The sequence below is a fragment of the Peromyscus maniculatus genome, chromosome 2 (genome assembly GCF_049852395.1).
Source record: "Peromyscus maniculatus bairdii isolate BWxNUB_F1_BW_parent chromosome 2, HU_Pman_BW_mat_3.1, whole genome shotgun sequence".
Taxonomy (NCBI): domain Eukaryota; kingdom Metazoa; phylum Chordata; class Mammalia; order Rodentia; family Cricetidae; genus Peromyscus; species Peromyscus maniculatus.
The window spans coordinates 96,964,173-96,978,740 of record NC_134853.1 but is presented as its reverse complement, the minus strand read 5'-3'; the positions used below and the strand labels follow the sequence as shown (position 1 = coordinate 96,978,740).

The window sequence follows — 14,568 nt, the reverse complement described above, 5'->3', positions numbered from 1 at the left end:
CCTTTTTTTCAAAGTAATATATCCTTAAACATAGATTTTGAAAGATATATATATATATTTCAGCAACTTTTACAATCAAATGTCTTTCTGCAGTTAAAAATCCCAAAGACAACACAGTCCAGATTCTCTGTGTAATATCCATCTTTACATGGGTTATTTTTTATATTACCTTTACTGTGTCTTTAAAGACTTCATTTTTAAAAACTTTCTATTTCTTTGTATAACTGTCTATATTCCTTTTCCTCTTTCTTTCAAGCCTAAGTATATTTTTACACATATTGTAAACTGTTTAAAGTCTTCTTCCATCTGAATTTGCCTTACTGTGAGTCTATTGCTTTAAACCGCAGTGGTTAGTACTAAAGCAGCAGCTTTTTGAGGTCTTTGATGTAGTTGAACACTAGATTGTTATAATTATAATTTTCCTTGGTTATGATAAAAGATAAATTAGATATGAAATCATAGACTTACAAATGTACATTAGATAAAATATTTTTCCTTAATTTTACAAAATACAAATAGACTAGATATTTTAACTGTAATTCTTGCTTGATAACTGCTTTGTTATATGTAATTTTAATAGGTTAAAGTTAAAACCTTCCTTTTGTTTAGACAGAAAAGGGAAAGTGATGAGGGAATGTCTTTCTGTACGTTGTGAATATATATTGCTCTGATTGTTTGATAAATAAAGCCATTTGGCCTATGGCAAGGCAGCTTAAAGGCAGGCAAGAAATTCAAAAGGAGAGACAGGAAGAAGGTGGAGAGAGATGCCAACCAGCTACCCAAGGAGCAACATGTAGTGGGATGTGGGTAAAGCCATGGAACCTGTGGCAACATATAGATTAATAGTTATGGGCTCATTTAAGATAAAAAAAAACTAGCTAGCAAAAGACTTGAGCCATAGGCCATCCAGTTTGTAATTAATATAAGCCTCTGTGTGTTTACTTGGGGGATGTGAGTGGGAGAGATTTGTTCTGATCGCTGGCAAGCCAAGACACAGGAAAACTTACAACTACATATGTTATGGAATCAGCTCATGTAAAGTCAATGTTGATTTTTGATCAACTATTCTCCAGACCATTGTAAACAAAAATATGCTACACAAAGAAAAGCCTGATGCTATGGTAAAAATAATAGGCAATATGGCACTTGAGAGTCTGTAAATCTACTAACCTCTGAGTTTCAATAAACCAATGACAAGCAAATGAAATGCATACATACCTCTCCAACCAAGTAATTACAAATTCGTCCATGTTTTGAGAGTCACCACTGATATTCCTAGTGAAAAGGGGCACTACTCAATGCTTTTCTGTTATGTGTGATAGCATATCTAAAAGCAAAGAGGTAACCATTTAATAAAATACATATAAAAGTGACCAGAGATATAAGCCAATATCAGATAAAGCAACAAAAATCAATGCTAATATAATCACAAAAACTCACCTTAGAGTATAGTAATAATGATACTTATAGCTACCATTAACATTTCACAGAATATGAACTATGATTCCTAAATATCCAGTAATTTATATGAACTCATATGTTTTGTCAGGAGCAAAGCAGCCCTTAAATTCAGAGTAATCTGATTCTATGCTATCTCTTTCTCACCACCCTAACCAATGCAAGATTCAGGTTTTTGTTTGTTTGCTTGCTTTCAGTGTGTGTGTGTGTGTGTGTGTGTGTGTGTGTGTGTGTGTATGTGTGTGTGTGTGTCTGTGTGTGTGTCTGTGTGTGTCTGTGTGTCTGTGTCTTTCCACATGTGGCTGTTTCCCTTCCAGTTAAGGTCATTTACTAAAGTCTCCATCATGGTTGTTAGGTTAAGCTCTTCTACCAAAGTTTTATAACACTGACATTTTTATAAATATTGGATTACCACTGGCATATATAGAAGCCACACTGCTGGTTGTACAAATTCTGTAGGGTTTTGTAATCACCTTCTTGACAAATAAACTTTGCTATTTTCTTTCTTTTTTGGGGGGGCATGGTGGAGAGTTGACTGAAATCAACTCCTGCACCTGATACACTTCTCACAGACCTTCTCTTTTCTGCAGAGCTGTGTCCTCTTCCACTCCACACCCTACGTCTGCAGTGTCCCTGCCACCTGGCTGCTCACAGCAAAGGAACAGATTCTAGAACATCACTTCCCAAGGTGAAGTATATCCATTTCAGTCTCTAAATGAGGAAACTGCTGGTGCAGAAAATCACTAAACAAAAAAGCATCTCCTTCAAATGCCCTCATGAAAGGACACAGTTCCTGGCAGTGGAATGAAGAAGCAAGCAACCATTATAAAGCACCAACACAAGGAAAATGTGCTCATTCCAAGCTCTGCGTGGATCTCTTAGATTGGCTGATCATTGGGTGCAATGCTGTGTCAGCAGAGGGGACTGGCAGAGGGAGAAGGATCTCAAGGTTTATTGCAGGGTCTCAGTAGTGGTTCCAAGAAAAGCTTGTGCTTCCATTGATTCGCTATGAGGTTTGTAATTTAATGCCTAAACAAAGCTAGAGTCACCTTACCTCTTTAGTCTCATATCCTAGTCTAGTCTACCCTGACATGATCTCTCCCTCTCTCTCTCTCTCTCTCTCTAAATAAATTTATTTAACATCCCAGTCATAGTTTCCCCTCCCTCTTCTCCTCCAAGTCCCCCCCTTCTCCCCTCTGTTCCCACCCCCAATCCACTCCTCCCATGAGTAAGGGCAGGTCTCCCATGAATATCAACAAAACATGGCATATTAAGTTGCAAAAAGACTAAGCACCTCGCCATGTATTAAGGCTGGGCAAGGCAACCCAGCATAAGGAGTAGGAACCCAAAAGCCAGTAAAAGATTCAGAGATAGCCCCTGTTCCCACTATTAGAAGTCCTACAAGAGGACCAAGTGATACAACTGTAACATATATGCAGAATGTCTGGTTCAGTCCCATGCAGGTTCCCTGGTTGTCCTTTCAGTCTCTGTGAGCCCTGTGAGTAAAAGTTCATTGATTATGTGACTTATTTTGTGTGGTGTCCTTGACCCTTCTGGCTCCTACAGTCCTTCCTCCTCTTCTGCAGGATTCTCTGAACTCTTATATAAGGTTTTCTAAATATATGAAACAGTTTTCTGGAGACATATTCTAATAGCAATACTGTCTTATGTTATCCCTCAGATTCTCTTGATGCCTAATTCTGACCTCTCATTATTTTGATTAAACCTTACCAGTCTCTATGTTTGCCCACTGATATAAGAGAATATTATCTATATCTTGATATTTTTATAAGAATCAAAGGTAATGTGATATATTAAAGCCTTTGTAAGATTAGTAATACTCCCCTGGTCATTATTGGCATCATCTAATTATTTCTGTTTCTAGCATTGAGTTTAAATTGACCTTTAAGTTTAGAAAGGAAGTAATCATCAAGAGTAGTGTCATGAAGAACAGGCCCCAAATCTCTCTTTTCTTCTGGACCCATATTAGTGTTTTATCCTAAAATGATTGACACCAATTCTCTCTTAAATCACAGAGTTTGTGACCTGCTGGGATTGCATTAAGTGAAAATAGAATGTGCAAACTTGGCAAATAAAGAGGGGATTTCATTCACACTTGCTCTGTTGGATTACAATCTCACCTGCCTTGACTTCTCAGTGTCCTCAGGAATGGAGCTTTATTTCCACTGTTTACTCCATACCTTTCTGTGGCTGCCAGAATGGGATACCCAAATCATGACAAGCAAGTCCAAGTTTGAGACTTGTGAATGATTGGTGTTCTTAATTGTGGTGAATAAGAAGACATTTCATCTAAAAGATTCACGTATCAATTCTCGAAGTGATGATGGATGAGCTTTGTCAAAAATTAATGCTAATCTATATAGTACCATGAAAAACCAGAGTCCTCAGAAGGTTGGACCTTGGGACTGATTTAATCAGTCTTCTTCTGAGTCTGCCTGCTGATCCTCTCTCTTCTTTTGGTTTTGTTTATAGGATGACCTTTATCTTTGCCAGTTATTTCTTGTCTCTTATATCATAGTAGAAGACTAGAATATACAACCAACATATAATACTTCTGTCAGATTACATTAAAAATATCTCCTAACATCATGTCTTCCAATCTTACCCCATCACTGATATAATAGTTGAATGACCCAAAGAAAGATTTTCCATGGTCTGATCTAGAGTTGGCAACACTGTGGGCTTTCCTCTCCCATCTTCATGCCATTCTTACACGCCACTGGAACAAAAACTGATTATGCTCAGGCTAGAACTGCAATTCTGTTTCCTGTGAATAAGCAGGAAAGAGTTGATCAACTAATTAGCTTACAGAGCAACAAAAGTGGTAAAGTTGTGCAGTCAAGGGGCAAGGACAAGCAACACAGAAGGGAAAAGGAGAATAGCTTGAATTCAAGATGCCTTTTTGGTGCTCATTTATTTGTTTGTTTGAAAATATGAAGATTTTGCAAATACGAGTATTTTATGTCAAACATTTTCTCTGTTTAAATTCACTTACATTTATGCATAATAAGCAGGCTCACCAAGGTAGTTTGCCAAACGTTTTATAAAAAATTTAGAGTTAGAAAGAGCCTGATACAATTTAATCTAATCTCCTGGCTTTACAACCAAGTCAACTAAAGTTGAGAGATATAAAATGAATTGTAGATACTCCATGAGTCCATGGCTTAGATAAATCCAGATATCTTCTGTACAAAGTTGTGACTCAGGACAGATAGATCTCAGTACACTGAGCTTGCCACAAAATTTCATATAAATAAGCCAGGCATTTTGGTGGGAATCAGTGTTGTGTTTTTAGCCGCGAACAACAAAGGCCTCTCAGAAAAAACTTAAAACTTAGCATTCCTAAATTTTCACAATGCCTTGTAAAATGGCAAATACTATCTCTTGTCACCAAATTAAGTAACAATAGAAGAAAGAGACAAACCGTCCTTCTTGTAGCTATCATTAAGGGAGGGCAGGGCAAGAATTTATGACAGCAACTGAAGCAGAGGCCACAGATGAATGGAGGAATGGTGCTTACTGACTTGTTCCCCTTGGATTTTTCAGTCCATTTTCTTCTATAGCTCAAGATCTCATGTCTAGGGGGACTGGTATCACACCTGATTAGTAAAGAAAATCCCCACCAGGATTGCCTACAGTGTAATCTTATGGAGGTATTTTCTTATAAGTTCCCTCTTTTCAGATGACTCTAGCTTATGTTAAGCTGACAAAAAAAAAAAAAAAAAAAAAAAAAAAAAAACTAACCAACACAGATACACACACACACACACACACACACACACACACACACACACACACACACACAGATAGAGAGACAGAGAGACAGAGAAAGACAGACAAAGAGGAGTCTCATGTATGCATATTTGTATGTATTTATATGATAATTGTCTTTAATAAGAATCTTTTACCCTCTGAAGAACTGCAGAATCTGGACTACTACTGTAGCCATGTTCCCAGCCAACTCTGTGACAAGGGCCTACTCAGAAGAGAGGAAAGTCAATAAAGAAAAGTGTAAGTGTACTGTTAATGACAGGTTCCTGCAGGCACTTTTCCCCCAAATTATACCATTCCTATTCAAATACCATCTCAAGAGTCTCAGACAGTGTCAAGTGCAATCATTGTTATTGCAGTTGCCAAGGTAATCAATTGAAATCATAATGAAGGGAACAGAAGGAAATCAATAGAGTCTGAAATTACAAATAAAGAGAAGCTATCGTTTAAGAGCATTTGGCTGAAATCTTCCATATTAATGGAGTCAGAAATGGCTGTGTCATTCAGAAGCAGTGTGGTGCATAATTCAGATGAGTACATTAGAACACCTAAAAGCAATCGCAACAATTAGGGCTGCCTACCAAGAATCTGTCCACCTTGGAAGGCACATTGCTCGATTGTTTATTATAGTTCCAGCATGTTTTCATATCTTAAAATTTAATCATTGCCCAGAGCACACTTAGGCAGGAGGCAGGAGGCAGGATTAGCTAGCTCAGAGACCTGGAGCAAGCTATTAGACCACTTTAATTCTGAGATTGGGAGGTAAGGGAAGTTAATCAAATATTTTAACTTACTTTATAATTGTTTCCTTTTTCAAAACCAAAACTTGTATTTATTTGTATAGAGCAATAAATAAAATTCAGAAAGCAAGGGATATAATTAAACTAGATCATAAAAATTATCATAGTCCTTAATCACATGAACTGAAATATCACTGAGCTCTACCAGAGTGACATAAAGTTTTTCCATTTAAATGTTATTTGTAAGAGAAAAAAGTATATATTATACTGGTGTAATATTAATGACCAACTAATCTACATAACGAAGGTCCAAGAACAAGATGACAATCAATATTGAAAATTAATCTAATATTCTTATTAGAAAATGTTTCATAAAGAAGAATAAAGTATTATGAAAATATTCAGGTAGACTTTGTTATATTGGTTTATTGTTGGAGTCTGAAAGTGATATGTATAGAGATTTCAACAGAATTATATTGATTAAATTATTCAATATTGTACAACAAGCTTCCCATATTTAACTTTGTGACTTTGGAGCTTTTAACTTACAGGATGTCTATGGAAGAAAAACAGAACCTTTGATCTCAATCTACAGATAGCTAGAATAACAAACAAACTGGTATTAAAATTATGAAAAAAACCTGTCGGCTTTATATTATTATGTTTTTATATAACATAGGTATATTTAACTATATCTACTCAGTCAATAATAAAGCAGGAAATAAAAATAATAATTTGTCCAGTGTGAATCATTCCTGTTGTTCTACTCAGCAAGCTTATGTCAAGAATGGCATGATATAAGAGTGTAAATGTACTTTTCCTCTGAATTTTTGGTTCTTGCATGCCTCCATGAGTGCTACCACAATAATTCTAATGTTTAAATATATTTATTTGTTGCTCATGAAAACTTGTTGGTATAACTCTGCTGCTGAAGACACCCTGCACTTTGGTGACAGGGCATGGAGAAATCAAGCTGATGCTATACTGACCTCTACCTCCTACTGGTTAGCTTTTGTAGTACTGGAAAGCTGCTATGAAGATGCTGGAGAAGAAAACTTATCAACAGTCTCTTCTAGCAGTGAACTCTTCAAATTATAATAATGACTGGCCTGGCAAGCCAAGCCCATAGATACAATAGTGTCATGAATTATCATGTGGTTAAACAATGAGTTTCTGATAGGAATTAAGTCACATGAAAAATTTGTGCCTAGTACAATAAATCTGACCAAGTGCATAAGGATAGGGAGATCATAAGTTCTAGTGATAATGCTTTTGCTATTATTTTGGTAAGTGAACATAGTCTCAAACTGTTGATTAAATAAGCATTGCCATATTCACAGATTACTGCAACTCTCAATCCTCATCAAGGGAGTTTCTTTCTTGGTAGTTGCTAAAGAAACTCACACCTGGAAAAGTAAAGAGACTGAATTTCTGTGGAGTGCTCAGCCACTACTGAGTCATTTATTTTTTTATTTTTATTTATTTATTTATTTTTTTTTTTTTGGTTTTTCGAGACAGGGTTTCTCTGTGTAGCTTTGCGCCTTTCCTGGAACTCACTTGCTAGCCCAGGCTGGCCTCGAACTCACAGAGATCCTCCTGGCTCTGCCTCCCGAGTGCTGGGATTAAAGGCGTGCACCACCACCGCCCGGCAACTGAGTCATTTATAACATGCACTGTCTTTCCAAGGCTCAGAGACAATTGCCAAGGAGGGGACAGAAATATTTACACAAACTAAAGATCAGGTAGAACAAGAGCAAAACAAAATGCTTTAGTTGTTACAAGGCAATTACAGCCATGAACTCACAGCAGCTGTGGCTGTCTGCACAAGACTTGCATAAGATCAAGCCAGGCAGCATCCATTGTACAAAAAGAAGGGACTCAAGAGTTCCCATCCCTAGTTTAGGTGTTGATGATTTCTAAGGATAGAAGAGTCAATTTTCTTTAAGGGTATGGCCACTGATTGCTTAACTATTCTCTAGTGGATGGCCTCACACCCATGTGTCAACGAGCAACAAAAACTAGACAGTGAGTTAGTTAAAAAATAAATAAAAAGTAGAAGAAGATGAAGTGAAATTGCAAGGAAAATATAGGTATGAAGTGTATCTGGGATGAGTTAGGGGAAGGAGTGGAAGTGAAAATGATCAAAATACAGTGCATATACAGCCTTCTCAAAGAATTAATAAATTATTCATTAAAATCTATTTGTTTCCTGCTTTAAGAATTTATTATCTAAGTCAAGCAGTGGTGGCACTCACCTTTAATCCCAGCACTTGGGAGGCAGAAACAGGCCAATTGATCTCTGTGAGTTCAAGGCCAGTCTGGTCTTCAGAGCTAGTTCCAGGACAGCCAGGGCTATACAGAGAAATGCTGTTTAGAAAAAAAAAAGAGAGAGAAGAATTCACTTCCATGTACATGGGGAAAATGAACTTAACATCTGATGAAAATTATAAACAGAAACTACTTTTTCTATGCTAACACTTGTATTGTTCTTCAAAAATACAGAAGCAGGCATAGGTTGCTTTAGAATCTTCAGTGTTCAGAATTTTCCTGTATGAGGTTTATGTATCAGCACTCATTCAATTCATGGCAGTGAAATATGTTTGCTGAGCCTACAGGTTATTAGTGTTGGTATCTCCTGAGAGCTTATTAGAATACAGAATCTAAGACTCAACTCATGCCTGATTCATCAGAACCTGCATTTTAACCAAAATATCCAGATGCCTTCACTGATATTAGACCTCGAGATAAATCATGTCAAAAATCGCACAAGAGGAGAGGTGATATAACAGATCTTCTTAGAAATGTGGCTATGTATAGCTAAGAAGAAAATAAATCAAGGCAAAAACTGCATGGGCATATTTATGCATGTGTGATAATTTCAGCTGAGTGCTACTGCTGCATGAAGCAGTACATTAAAATTATCACTCTAGTTTTGGTTTGATGAACTTGCAGGACTCTAAACACATTCTTGTGGTGTTCATACTTCTTACTATTGAATCATCTTCCCTCTGCCTCTAGAACACAACAGGGCATATCAGCAAAGAATCAAAATTAATACAATTTCTGTAATAGAGATGTAGGTCAACAGCTAGTAATGTGCAGGAAATAAAATCATTCATTCTGCCATGAAAATCTTCCTTAAGCAAAATAGCTGAATTGCATATTGGGAAGACTCTACAGTGCATCTTGTTTTATGGTCTCTAAGGTCAGAAAAGTGAATGAGTAGGGGGTGGATATAAGGAAATGAGGATGGTAAAATAGGGGAGTGGAAAGGATTGAACTATAATTGGGGAGAGGGAGGCACATTGCAACAGGGTCCACGATTAATGCATTGGTGTTGTCAAACCCAAGACCCAAGCTTAGTGTTGACATAAATAATCATGGATTTCAACTCATTAAAACTTGTTATGTAAAATTACACTCACACTTTAGTACTACAACATTAAGAATTCGTTCTACCCAATAAATTTGAAAAAATGTTTTTAGGGTCAATGAGATGACTTTGTAGGTAAGGATCTTTCTTGTTCCACAAGACTGATAACATGCTCTCAGTCTCCAAAATCATGGTGGAACTAGAGGACCAACTTCACAGAATTGTTGCCTGGCCTTCCACATGTGTGCTCTCACAAGTACCCACCTCACCAAAGACTTATCACTTATGTACAGTAATAAATAATTTTTTTAAAGAAGACCTAGTTTTCAGAATACAAATCAGGTTGAAATTTCATAAAACTTTACAAAATAATGTATAATAAAAAAGCATATAACACTCACATGTGTATTTTAACTGTCCTATGTCTTGCTTCCTTTGCTTTTGAGGATATACATTATCTTAGCTTTCAGCCTCCAATTCTAGTTTATGGATATGCAGACATCTTTCAAGGTGAAATACTCATTCTGTGGAGAGTTTGCCTTTACATGAAGCTCATGGGCTCTTCTAATGTAATTTTCAGTTGTGGCATTGTCCTTCTCACAGACACAAGCTTCTGTAAGGAGTTCAAAGCATTCACAGGTTGAGAACATCACCACATACTGCACTATTTTTTTTTTTACTAATTGTTCATTATAATTTCACTCTGTTTTTATTTTGTGCCTCTTCCCTTATGTCTTGATACACAACTTACCTGAGTTTCAAGGAAGCTGTAAGTCTTCCCTACTCTTTTAGACAAAGCATATCACATCTTCTAGGAACACTTACTATAGCAGTATCCAAACTAACAATGGCCATCTCCCATCAAAATTATGATAGCAATTAACATATTGTCAAGGCTGTTAGTTGCTCTCCACAATCTGATGATAAGACCCTGTTGCTAAGGAAAGCATTTCCCCATGTCATTGAAAACAAAGAAAGTGAGCTGGTACCCAGATGGAAGTTTCACTTCTACTGATTATTGGTACAGAAAGGTAATCTGTATACTGCTGGAGGAATAAAGCAATCACTGATATCACCCATCTACAAACCCAGTGACCTACAACACAAATCTGCCTGCAAGATACAGTGGCACAATAGTGGCACAAGTGTTTTGAGGGTAACCAACCACTTTTTGATTGGTTTTAAGGCCCACGTCAATAGCTACTACCCATACATAACACTACAAATGTAGCCCAGAACCTGAGCTAGGTCATGGGCTTAGGGAAAAACTGCTGCAGGTTGCAGGAATGTATCTTAAGAACTCAGCTGGTTATGGCAAAGTCACTACCTGGAGGAATCAGGGAATTCCTCCAGAGGAAGCCAAATCCCAAGGAGTTTTGGTGTTACTTGGCTTGTTGTATATCAGCTGTATTCTGTTATGAAAATCATGTGTGCCTTCATTGTTTTCCCAATTGACTTTTCCCTAAGAAGGGCTAACAGTGTGAACTGATCACTCTCTGGACATACACATTCCAGGTATTTGGAGAACAGCCTCAGGAAAGGCTTTTTCTGGAATCAGATTATCTCCTTTAGCCACTTTCAAGGACTACAGGAAACACCACCCAGGTGGGCGCCCAACTTCTGAGGATAACAATGATAACAGCCCACAGGCAAGTCTCCCGACTTAAATTCCACAAGGAGACACTGCCCAGGGGGGAGCCCAACTTTCGAGGAGGACTAACAATGATAGCAGCCCACAGGCAAGTCTCCTGACCTAAGGTAAATTCCACAAGGAGACACCGCCTAGGAGAGGTGGATGTTAAGTGATAGCTTTACACAATTTAGCTCAGACCCCCCCTTTATATACTGGGACTTCTAGGGCACAAAGGACAGAGAAGAGAAAAGAGAGTATGAAAGAACTAGACGGGTAAGAACTTGCGAGGAACAACTTTGAGATGGGGAAGAACTAGATTGAAGGGCTAGAAGAGAGTACTGGAGAAATGAGATGGAAGATGAGGAAGAGCCAGATGGGGAAGTATTATCTGGGTAAGAACAAGCTGAAAAGGACCTAGATGAGGCAGAACTAAGGCGAGAGAATTAAGATAGAACTTGGAGCAATAGATAAGTATAGAGAGAAATCAGGCAAGAAAGGAGCTAGACATGAGAACAGAACTGAAGCTGTGTATATAGAATGTTATGCCAGAAGAATTAAAGCAAGCAGACTACAGAGCTCAGTGTGCTGAGATTCTATTTCCTGAAAATAGTCTTCACCGTTAGTAGTTCTCTCTCCTGAGCCCCTGTGATATATAATATTAAGGCTGGTCCCTCTAGTATTATACAAGAAAAAACTACTACCATTATTCGGCTAAAGGACATAGCAGAATCCTAATGACATATTGCTATACCCATAGATCAATGTTTCACACAACTCTCATCAGAGAAACTTCTTTTGTAGAAGATGGAACTCAGTACAAAGACCCATGTGTTGAGAATGGGAGACTTTGGAGCACTTAGTCCCAAACACTCCAAATGTTTAGTTTTCACTAGACCTCTCCATCAAGGCTTAAGGAACTATGCGGAAAAGGAGGTTAAAAAAAAATGTAAGAGCCAAAGATGGTGGATGAGTCCAAGGAAATAGTGTCTTCTAGACATACCAAGACCAATACACACAAACTCAGAGACTGTAGCAACATGCACAAGACCTGTTCAAGTTTAAACAAGAAAAAAAAATCTCATCACTAAAAGGGGAAGTAGACACAAAGTCCCATCCCTAATCAAGACATTTTCAATTATTTTTTTTTTTTTTTTTTTTTTTTTTTTGGTTTTTCGAGACAGGGTTTCTCTGTGTAGCTTTGTGCCTTTCCTGGAGCTCACTTGGTAGCCCATCCTGGCCTCGAACTCACAGAGATCCGCCTGCCTCTGCCTCCCGAGTGCTAGGATTAAAGGTGTGCACCAACAACGCCCGGCATTTTCAATTTTTATTCAAGTGATATCTGCTGGCAAAAAGAAAGCCTGTTTTCTCCAGTGGAGAGTCACTGGGTATATTAACCACACTCCTCATGGCCAGGAGCAGTTGCCAGTGCCAACACAAATAAACTAACTCTCTCTCTCTCTCTCTCTCTCTCTCTCTCTCTCTCTCTCTCTCTCTCTCTCTCTCCCTCTCTCCCTCTCTCTCTCTCTTTGTGTATGTGTGTGTGTGTGTACATGTGCGTGCATGAGTGCACATTTTCATTTTTAGGCTTTTTTGTCAATTTTTTTGGCTTGTTTTTATTTGATTTTTGTGAGTTTTTTTAAAGATAGCTAAATAAATAGACAGATGAACAGATGGATGGATGGCTAGACAGAGAGACAGATAGATAGAACAAAGATTAAGTTGCATCAGTAGGAAGATAAGAGTAACTGCAGGAAGGAAAAATGATCAAAATACATGGCATGAAAAAGCCCTTAAATAAATCAAATATATAAAAAAGAAAATTTGTTTATTTTGGTCATATAATATATACTGTGCAGACACAATGTATATATGCATGCATGTACATACATGTTTTTAGTAAGCTATTCATCATATACAAATATATGCTATATTTGTCTTAGTGATCATGCTTGTCATGCACAAAAGGCTGGAGTTTATGTCAAATGATGTCTGCCTCAATTATTTCTGGATAATGGGATAATAGGTGATTTTGTGTCTTACCTGTTTCTATGTATACTTATTTCATAAGGAAATAAAACAGGAATATATTCAGTAGCTAATTTTCTAAAGGGGAATTTCAGTTGACTGGTGGTCAAAGGAAGATGACTACTCACAGGTAGGAGTGGTGAGACAGCTCTGCGTGGAAAGGTACTTGCTGTGCAGGCCTGAGAACCTGACTTTCATCCCCACATCTCACAGTGGAAAGAGAATCAACTCCTATGACTTATCTTTTGGTCTCCAAGTGTGTGCTGGTCATATGTACACTCCCATCCCCACAACTATAAATCCTACACACACACATCACACAAACATATACATTATTCACATACCCATCACACAGATATTTATCACATATTTACATCACTCACATATTTACATCACACATATATGAATCACATACATAGACACCATACACACAAATAGGGAAAGGGAGAGATAAGGCAAATAGTGAATCCAGTCAAACTATTAAAAATAAATGGACAGTGAACCTATTAAAAATAAATTCACTCTTAAATTGTTCATAGCTTTTAGGAGGGTGGACAGTAAAGTGCAAAGGAGACGAGGGAAATGCTGGTGATAGGAAAATAAAATGGGGAAAAAAATCCAAGAGGAACAGCTTTTCTGCTGTCTGTAGAGCTGTCATGCAGAGGTTTGGGTGGATATAATTCTCTCCTAGGTCCAGTTTGGTTTGCAACATGGCAGTCGACCTGGAGAAAGAATATTTACATATTGTCTATATTTTTGTATGTGGTTTTCAGCAGTTAACCAGCATTTGTGGTTGAACACATAGATGTAGAATTAAAGGGGGAAAAAAGGTAAGTTTCATTTTAGGATATGAGGCAGAAAATATTCAAAGAACAATTTTAATGCCTAGAAGAGAATGGCCATTACAGAAGAAATATAAACACAGGAAAACTTCATATGGCCATACAAAACCTTGCCACTTTCATTCCTACCACAGTTATTACTGGAAAATTTACTGTTGGCCAAACATGCATAAGCATGTATTTTCTCTTTTCCATGCCTAGGGTTCCACCAACATATCCATTTGTAGGTGAGGGAACTGATGTAGAAAGATGTTAAATAATTTATCTTAGGCTATAAAAAAGCAAGGTTATATATCCACATCTTAAACTTAAATAGTTAATTCAAAGATCTATGTCCTTAACCATATTACTAGCACTCTTACCTATATTGACAGGCAGTGGCCCTATTATATCAGTAGCGCTGTCAATATCACCACCACCATCATCCATGGCCTTTAATATTTAATTTTACAAACTTCATTTATAAAATAGGTTTCAAATAGTAATTTATAATTTATGAAATATTTCCTACATGTGGTAAGATTGTTGGAGTTTAAATCAATATTCAGAGACTCAACATCCAATCCTTGCTGTCCACACTCTAGCTGTTCCTCGAAGGGTGCTTTGAGACGGCAATATCAGCATCACTTGGGAGCTAGTTACTGGATAAGAAAGCAAGCTTTAACAACCTTCCCACAAGGGTCTACATTGATGTTTGAAAAGTTC

General features: G+C 37.4%; 1 long non-coding RNA gene across 1 annotated transcript; it reads right to left on the bottom strand.

The window, feature by feature from the left end:
• Positions 1-1,091: 1,091 nt before the first annotated feature.
• LOC143271662 (uncharacterized) lies at positions 1,092-9,789 on the bottom strand. Its single transcript, XR_013048868.1, has 3 exons — positions 9,765-9,789; positions 8,246-8,357; positions 1,092-1,275 (listed from the first exon to the last, which is right to left on the bottom strand). It is a non-coding gene; the product is annotated as an uncharacterized LOC143271662 (long non-coding RNA).
• Between the last annotated feature and the right edge of the window lie 4,779 nt (positions 9,790-14,568).